Raw genomic sequence first — 9419 nt, 5'->3', positions numbered from 1 at the left:
ATGAAAACAAAGAGGTCTAACTGAAAGGCGTTTAGTTGAATCTAATAGAATGTGCAAAGAGTTTGTCGTATTTATCAGTTTAAAAAATGAATAGTATTTGGAGTATAAACTGTAGCATTTGGAATGCAAGATAATTTTTAACATACTACATCGTTTACCAGTTTGTGTGAAGCTATAATGTTGATGTGAACATTTAAATAATAAAAAAAAAGATCAAATATTACTTGTTAATTTTTTACTTTCTTACTACTAAATACAGTATCATTCTGTTATTACAATTATGTTGAAACGTAGTTTCTGATACGTGAATGATGACGAGACGTAGTATGCGATGCTGGCGGCCTCTGTAGGGCATATGATTCATTCATTTTGTGTCTACCAATCGGTACGTACAGATGTAGTAAGCGTAATATACTTCGTTGAAAAGTGTTTCTATTTAAGTATTTTGTTAGTTAACTTTAATAACAGAAAAATAATTGTAATCATTTTATTTGTTATTGTTACAGGAGGACATAAAGCAATCAAACTGGAGTTTGTTACAAGAAATCGGTTTTTCTAGGACGGCTCTTCGGTTTCTTCACTGTACACGTACAGTAAGTACAGTAGTTTTAAACGTAACACGACTTAACTCTTGTAGTGATCATAGGCTTTCGACTATGTTAAACGATAGTTGAAGGATGACACGTCGACTAAACACAGTTATCACCCTGTTAAAATGCTGTATTTTCTTAAAATAATATGTTAATCGTTATTTACTTTAAAATTGGTTCACATATTGTTTGTTACGTCTTTCACTTTAGCGATCGGTTGAAACGTTTTCTCCATACATCACTTTTGTTGACGTGTCATACTCCTCTTTCCGTCTCTGTTTTGTAAAGATTCAATGTAGTATTGTATGACAGAATAACTTAATTATAAAATTTTTTTGTCAAAAATAATACTTATTTACTGCGTTGGCGAGTTTAAAGTCTCAGCATTACGGAATCCAACCTGTCTTCCATGGATTTCTGTAACATTTAAATTATTAACCGGTACACTTAACTTCGATTACTGTTTAAACATTTATGTGTATTGAGAAATCCTAATAATTCTAAAATAATAGTTTTTGTATGACAGTCTATTAACTACGTTAATAATATTTTTTTTGTGGGTTGAGTGGGTAACAGTTTTATGGAATAGGTTAATACTGTTAATTGTCTTAGTATTAATTTTTGTTTTTAGATATAAGGGATATTTAGTTAACTTTTTAAGCTTAGATCTGTAATCGCAATAAAGTATTCTTATATCATTAATTTTATTTTAAATGCAAATATAGATTCGTTCATTTGGCATATAATCACTTAATATACTTCAACAGTGATTAAGACTACAGATGTAGTAATTTTACTGAGTTTAGTTTTAACATATTGCCATTTATGTAATTATGTTTTCACTGTACAAAGTGCATTTGTGTGGTTTTAATAGTCTGGTGTGCTGTAGTATATGTATAGGCTTGTGTATTGCTGTGTACATGTCTATTAGATCAGGAAATATTTATTTTCCTTGTTTACAGTTTATGTTTACCTACAAATAGATATTTTATTTGTTTTGTTTACTGTAGTGTTTGTAATCCCCATGTCATATATATTTGTATTTGCTTGTAATCAGGATCGTGGATACTTAATTCTATTTTCGTAGTTAGCAAATATTATTGCAGTATTAATAAATATTTTATTCTGATGATACATAAATTCTTTATTATGTAGTTCATATTAGGAGCATTTACATCATAATATTTATATAATATTTGTAGCAGTTAGTTTAAAATACGATTTAATATGACATTGCTTGAGAGGAACCAGCAAAATTGACCTTAAATCCTGATTGTAGGAGTATAACTCAGTAGAGGTAAGTACTCCAGTGGGATAATTAAACCCACCGGGTTGGTCTAGTGGTAAACATGTCTTCGCAAATCAGCTGATTTCAAAGTCAAGAGTTTTAAAGTTCAAATCCTAGTAAAGGCAGTTAATTTTATACGGATTTGAATACTAGATTGTGGATACCAATATTCTTTGTTGGTTGGGTTTCATTTAACTACACATCCCAGAAATGGTTGACCTGAGACTGTATTAGACTACACATCATTTACACTCACACATATCATCCTCTGAAGTAATCCTGACAGTGGTTCTAAACAAAAAGAAAAAAATACATAAAAATAATTACACAGAAGTAATAAATAGAAATATAATAAAGCAATATAAAAGTTTATTTGTAATAGTTACTAGTGAGAAATGTGTCAAATTTCATTTGTAATGTAGATTGTATTTTAGTTAAAAAAGCAAATGGTGTAAAATATATGTGTAATGTGTATGTACAATTGTGTGGAATGTTGCTTTTTAGATATTTGAATAATTGCACTTAAAAAGTTAGTTCAGAAATGCTTTTTTCATTTATTTAAAAAATCTATAAAAAAAATTATCTTTGTATTTGGAAAACGGTTATTTTATTTTTAAATAAATTTTATAAAAATTTTTTAAATAAAAAAATGAAACTAATGAAAGGGGCAATATACCCTTTCTCGTAGGTTGAATTGAGACTATAATAATGTAATGTAATGCCATCTGAAGTTTATTCTGTTCAAATTAAGATTAAAATGACTTTGAATACGCTTACATGAAATTGATAATTATAGAAAAACTAAATATCTAACATAGTACTAATTTTTTTATTTATTTGTTTAACGTAAATAGTTTTATGTCATTGGTTAATATTCTGCCTGGCGATTTTGTTTAATATATTTTCACCAAATGCAATTTCTACACTTGAGTTAGAAGATCATTGCAAGTCATTAGTTTCAGTTAATACATAAAAATAATTATATATAGAAGTAGGAAATAGAATTGTGTGAGGGTATTATAAAAGTGAATTTGTAATAGTTACTACTGATAAGAAATATGTCAATTTCATTTGCCATTTTTAAATTTTATTTTCATTTGTCATTTTATTAATTTCTTGTACAAAGTATATATGATGTTTGGTAATTATAAAATTGACTATAATGCTTAGAAATTTCTAGCTGTCATTTTTATATTACCATTTTTTATTTAATATTTTTATATTAAATAAATGTAATGATAAAATTTCCAGTGATATTATTTAAATTTAGAACTGATATTTTTATTTAGAGTTATGTTAATTTATAGATTTTTTGTATTTATATTACCACAGTCATTGCCATAAAATTATGTTGATTTTACTGGAAATTAGATTTAAAATAAACTGTATCAATAATGAAGCAGAAATTATTTATATTAAGTATTTGTTCTAAAATTTTTGTAGTCTGTAAAATTTAGACGGTTGTCAGTTGATGTGTTTGATACTCAGATTCCTAGAGTTCTCTACTACTGTTTTACTTTTAATTGAGAAAAATATTTTTATTTTTTATTTATATAATATATGAACCAGTATATTTTTTGGTTATTATACACTAAACTTAAAGCACTCTCATTCTTTTATGATGTAGTAATCCAGTAAATTATTTAATAAATATACAGAGATTTAAAACAAGAAGAGAATATTTATGTAAATATTTAAAATATTATAAGAATGCACATTTGTGACCAAATAATTTTATACAGTGAAACTTCTACAAAATGGAACCTCAAAAAATGGAAACCTTCTCAAAACGTACGGTTTCCCAAATTCTGATATATTTTTGTAGAAATTAATCTTCAAGATGGAAAATTCAGCAACATGGAAACTGAAAGGAAACAGATTTTGCTTTTAATTTTACGTATTAATCTTGTCCCATAAAGTGGAAAGGAAATTAAAAAAAAAGATTGTACATTCCCACGATTTGCAAATTTTAAATCCAGTAGATTGTTACTTTATTATAGTTCAGTATTGCACTGTTGTTTATCGAACTATACGCTATCACATTCTTGGCTCCAAACTTCCAGCATATAAGCCGACAGTCATTAATAAAATTTGACTGCGGGCGGCAGCTTATGTAAACAAAACATGTGTAATTCTGAAAATAATTTTTCTTCAGTGCTTGAACATCGTGACATGCAGCAATATAGTTTCTATTTTGTCGTAGAAGTAGATTGTTGTAGTTTACCATTCTGGTTGTTATGTGTTGAGATTTTAAATACAGTACATATGTACCTTTATTTTTAGTTTAATCTAACGCTTTAAAAACTGCAACTTATTTTAGTTTTAGTTATGTGCGTTTTTCTTCTTTTAAAATTTTGATGGATGGCTAGAACATTTTTGTATGAGGCATTCTATTTCTTACAATCAAATTTCCAATGAGGCTAAAGATGTAGACAAAGAAATAGTTATCGTTTGGAAAATAAAATTAAAGTAATAATCGCAGGTAACGAACAAAAAAATTATAGGTAATTGTGATGAAACCGGTTTATTTTTTCGAGCTTTACCGAACAAAACAGTGTGTTTCAAAAATGAAAAGTGTATTGGAGGCAAACAATCCAAAGAAAGACTGCCTATTCTGATGTGCAGTTTTGTGGATGGTATGTTGCTTAAACCACTGGTGATAGGGTAAATCTTGGAAGCGTCGGTGTTTCAAAAATGTTGTTCAGTTACCGCTGAAATGGTACGCTTTGATGATGTTTAACGTAATGAAAAATGACTATATAATTTAAATGAAAGAATGGTTACTGAAAATAGAAATATTCTACTGGTTTTAGACAATGCATTGTTCACTCTCATGGAAATTATTCTAACTTAAAACTTGTGTTTTTTCCTCAAAACACAACTAGTGTAACTCAACCAATAGATCAGGGAGTAATTAAAACCATGAAAATTCATTATCGAAAACACATTCTGTAGTCGCCAGTCAATATGGATTCATGTTCATCTGTTCAAGAACTGACGCATAAAATTACTTCTCTGGATGCACTAAGGTGATACACTCTTCATCATACAAACAAATTACAAATAACTGTGTTAAAAATGCATTTAAAGAAGCTGCATGGAAACCAATAATGGTTATGCTCCTGATACATGTACTTTGTGCAATACAACAATATTGGGTGAAATTGAATTTCTGTTGCAAAAAAGCGGTCAAATATCGGTCCATGCTGAAGATTATGTGGATATTGATAATGATTTGCTAACCGAAGAAGGCTTTCAGACTGTAGATGAAATTATTTTTCTGAAACTAGCAAGATTAATGGAAGTTCAGAAGAAGACACAGAAAACAAAATTAGCAGTTTCGGAGAAGCATTGGTTATGGTTGCACAGCTGGAAGAATTCCTGATTCTTATAAAAAGCAATGATTTGTGACAGAATATGTTAACTGCTAGAAATATTACTGAAAATGAAAGTTCAAAGAGTAAATTATTGAAACAGAAAACTGTACTTGACTAATTTAAAATGACTTTATTTTAGAATTAGTGTTAGATCATGTTGTGTTTTAGGCTAAGTGAAGTTTTTCTATTTACTTGTATTACTGAAGTGTATAATTATTGAAGACGAAAGTTCCACAGTTTAGTTATTGAAACAAAACTGTATTTGACTATTTTAGAAATTGATTTTATTTTAGAATTAGTGTTTAAAGCTAAGTATATTTCTTCTAATTAAACGTAACTTTTAAATGAAAAATTACTAACTTTTAAAACTAAAAAATACCCTTTTTTAGAGTAACTGAACAATTTTTGAAAATTAGTGGTTTATGTTCTCTGTATGCAGTGTAATTTCCAGGTTATTCCAAACGTTTATTCTTGTCTAATCTCATTGTACATTTGCATAATTCATAGCACATGACTTCACAATAAATTATCTCGATTTTTAAAAACTCTGCATGACGGAAACCTCTTCAAAACTGAATTCTTACTCTGTCCTGTCAGATTCTGTTTTGTGGAGGTTTTACTGTACTAACATCGGTAACATGTAAATTGTATTACTAGCTGATATAAAATCATAATTTCCATCCATAGTTCATTAGCTTACTAAATTTATTATATTTATAAATGAAGAATATATATATACACATACGTTCCTAATGTGTACGTTGCAATATGTTCAGCTAGTGAACAATCCCCCAATGAAATGAAGATGATATGTATGACATGTAAATGAAATGTAAGCCTTGTTCAGACTCAGGCTACCATTCCTGTGTTGTGGGATTAATTGAATCCCAATCACCAAAGTACACCAATATCCACCGTCTAGTATTCAAATCCATATAAAAGCAATCAATTTTTACTAGGATTTGTACCTGAGAACTTTTGACTTTGAAAATCAACTGTTAAAAAAATCATTTACAATGATGAGTTTACCTCTAGACCAGCCTGATGGGCCGTGTAAATGTAATTAAGAATCATTTTATACTTTTATTCTTGTTTAAGTAAAATGCTTTTGAAACGATCATTTGTTTGGGAATACACTTGTGTTTGCAGTCATTGCACTTCATTTTGTAAATACACAAATCATACTTATTATTTTTTAATGTGTTTCAGTATTTTATTGTTCGTTTTATTATGATTTATATATTTAGCAACATTTTTATTTAGTAAACTTAAATATTCATAAAAGTGATGAAAGTGCTTTCAGTTAGGTGAATAATTAATGATACTCTTGATGGTTCAGGTATGATCTGTTATGGTTCTCAGAAAAAATCTAATTTTTTCTCAGGGAATATACTTTTTTAATAAATTATATATTGTTAAAAATTAATATTTTTATCGCTTCTTTTGCTATATAAATTAAGTACTTTCACATTTATCCCTGCTTTATCCAAACTTTTTTATAATATAAAAAAAATTAACATTTTAAAACTAGAGACATATTTTTGAAAACCAGATTACACTAAAATCCCTGTTTAAAAAAAATCTTTCCTAAAATATAAACCTTCATAGCAATTTCAATTGTTAAATGGCTATGTTTAGTAGACATTATGGAAATTAATATATATAAAAAGAATGTAAAAATTAAGAATAACAATATTAGTAAATAATTATTACAGTATGTTTCAATTAATATTGTTTATTATTTTATTTGTGCCTTTATCATTACTTTTAGCTTTTTATTTTATTTTTTTATAAATTTTATGTACTTTTATTTTAACTTTTTTCTGTAGTTTCTTCTGATGATTATTTAACAATCGTTGGCTAATTAGGTTTAAATTTTAAGTGAGGAGTCAGTCAGAAACTTTTGAATTTTGCAAATGTTAAAGAAACCTTGTTGATGATTCTAACTGGTGATAGGCGTGGGTGTGGAAAAAGTCTTAGTTATTGCTGTATGCATAACTTTTTCAATCAAAAGTGATGTTAACAGTCTTTTCTGATATTGTCACAAAGGCATTGTCACTGAGTTTTTATCTGTAGGACAGGACAGTCAACCCTTACTACTACCCAGAAGTTATCAGATGTTTTCCCATCTACCGTAAAACTTCTTTTATTTTTTTAAAAATTCTTTTGAGACTTGAAATTTTTGTTTCACATACTGTTCTAAACTAATATCTTAATTTCAATATATTTTTTATCATACAGAATTGATTATTTTAAAAATTAAATGCTTCTTTCTTCATCGATTTGCTGCAACACCTCTTCATTTCTCATTTCATCCACCCATCCGATTTTTAACATTCTCCTGTAGCACCACATTCCAAAAGCTTCTAATCTTTTCTTTTCAGGTGCTCCGATTGTCCAAGTTTCACTTCCATATAAAGCTGCGTTCCAAACATATACTTTCAAAAATGTTAAAATGTTTTCCTGACATTTAAATTAATTTTTTGATGTAAACAAATTATATTTCTGATTGAAGGCTCGATTGGCCTGTGCTATTTGGCATTTTATATCGCTCCTGCTTTGTCCATCTTTAGTAATTCTACTTTTCAAATAACAATTCTTCTACCTCCATAATCTTTTCTTTTCTTATTTTTACATTCAGTGGTCCATCTTTGTTATTTCTACTACATTTCATTACTTTCGTTTTGTTCTTGTTTATTTTCATGTGGTAATTCTTGCGTAGGGTTTCATCCATGCCATTCAATGTTTTTTCTAAATCTTTTTTACTCTCGGCTAGAATTAATGCTGAACATTTTATTCCAGTCTATGTTATCGAATGCCTTTTCTAGGTCTATAAACGCCAAGTATGTTGGTTTGTTTTTCATTAATCTTTCTTCTACTATTAATCTGAGGCCTAAAATTGCTTCCCTTGTCCCTATACTTTTCCTGAAACCAAATTGGTCTTCTCCTAACACTTCTTTCACTCTTCTGTATAGAATTCTAGTTAAGATTTTTGATGCATGACTAGTTAAACTAATTGTTCTGTATTCTTCACATTTATCTGCCCCTGCTTTTTTGGTATCATGACTATAACACTTTTTTTGAAGTTGACGGAACTTCCCCTTTTTCATAAATATTACACACCAGCTTGTATAATCTATCAATCGCTTCCTCACCTGCACTGCGCAGTAATTCTACAGGTATTCTGTCTATTCCAGGAGCCTTTCTGCCATTTAAATCTTTTAATGCTCTCTTAAATTCAGATTTTAGTATTGTTTCTCCCATTTCATCCTCCTCAACTTCCTCTTCTTCCTCTATAACACCATTTTCTAATTCATTTCCTCGCATAACTCTTCAATATATTCCACCCACCTATCAACCTTTCCTTTTGTATTATAAATCGGTATACTATCTTTATTTAACAAATTATTAGGTTTTAATATATGTACCACAAAATTTTTCTTAACTTTCCTGTATGCTCTACCTATTTTACCAATGTTCATTTCTCTTTCCACTTCTGAACACTTTTCTTTAATCGACTCTTTTTTCGCCAGTTTGCACTTTCTGTTTATAGTATTTCTTAATTGTCGATAGTTTCTTTTACTTTCTTCATTACTAGCATTCTTATATTTTCTACGTTCATCCGTCAGCTGCAATATATCGTCTGAAATCCAACATTTTCTACCAGTTCTCTTTGTTCCGCCTAAGTTTGCTTCTGCTGATTTAAGAATTTCCTTTTTAACATTCTCCTATTCTTCTTCTACATTTTCAACCTTATCTTTTTTACTGAGACCTCTTGCGATGTCCTGAAAAATCTTATTTACCACCTCTTCATCAAGCTTCTCTAAATTCCACCGATTCATGATACCTTTTCTTCAGGTTTTTAAACCCCAATCTACATTTCATTATCATTAAATTATGTCGCTATCAATATCTGCTCCTGGATACGTTTAGAGTCTACGAGTTGATTTCTAAATCTTTGCTTAACCATGATGTAATCTATGTGATACCTTGCAGTATCGCCTGGCTTTTTACATGAGTATATTCTTCTATTATGATTTTTAACCTGGGTGTTGGCAATTACTAAATTATACTTCGTGCAAAACTCTATAAGTCGGTCGCCTCGTTCATTCCTTTTGCCCAGCCCGTATTCACCCACTATATTTCCTTCCTTGCCTTTTCCAA

The 9419-nt window shown here is 28.9% G+C and overlaps 1 protein-coding gene across 1 annotated transcript in view; it reads left to right on the top strand.

The window, feature by feature from the left end:
• The first annotated feature begins 411 nt into the window (after nucleotides 1–411).
• Dp1 (satellite-binding protein 1 Dp1) overlaps nucleotides 412–9419 on the top strand; it is a 115925-nt gene continuing 106917 nt past the window's right edge. Inside the window, exon 1 of the mRNA XM_075380880.1 lies at nucleotides 412–593. The gene's annotated coding sequence lies outside the window, so the exon portion shown is untranslated. The remainder of the gene's footprint in view (nucleotides 594–9419) is intronic.

Source organism: Lycorma delicatula, chromosome 13 (assembly GCF_047948215.1).
Source record: "Lycorma delicatula isolate Av1 chromosome 13, ASM4794821v1, whole genome shotgun sequence".
Classification (NCBI taxonomy): domain Eukaryota; kingdom Metazoa; phylum Arthropoda; class Insecta; order Hemiptera; family Fulgoridae; genus Lycorma; species Lycorma delicatula.
This window is presented reverse-complemented; position numbering and strand designations above follow the sequence as displayed.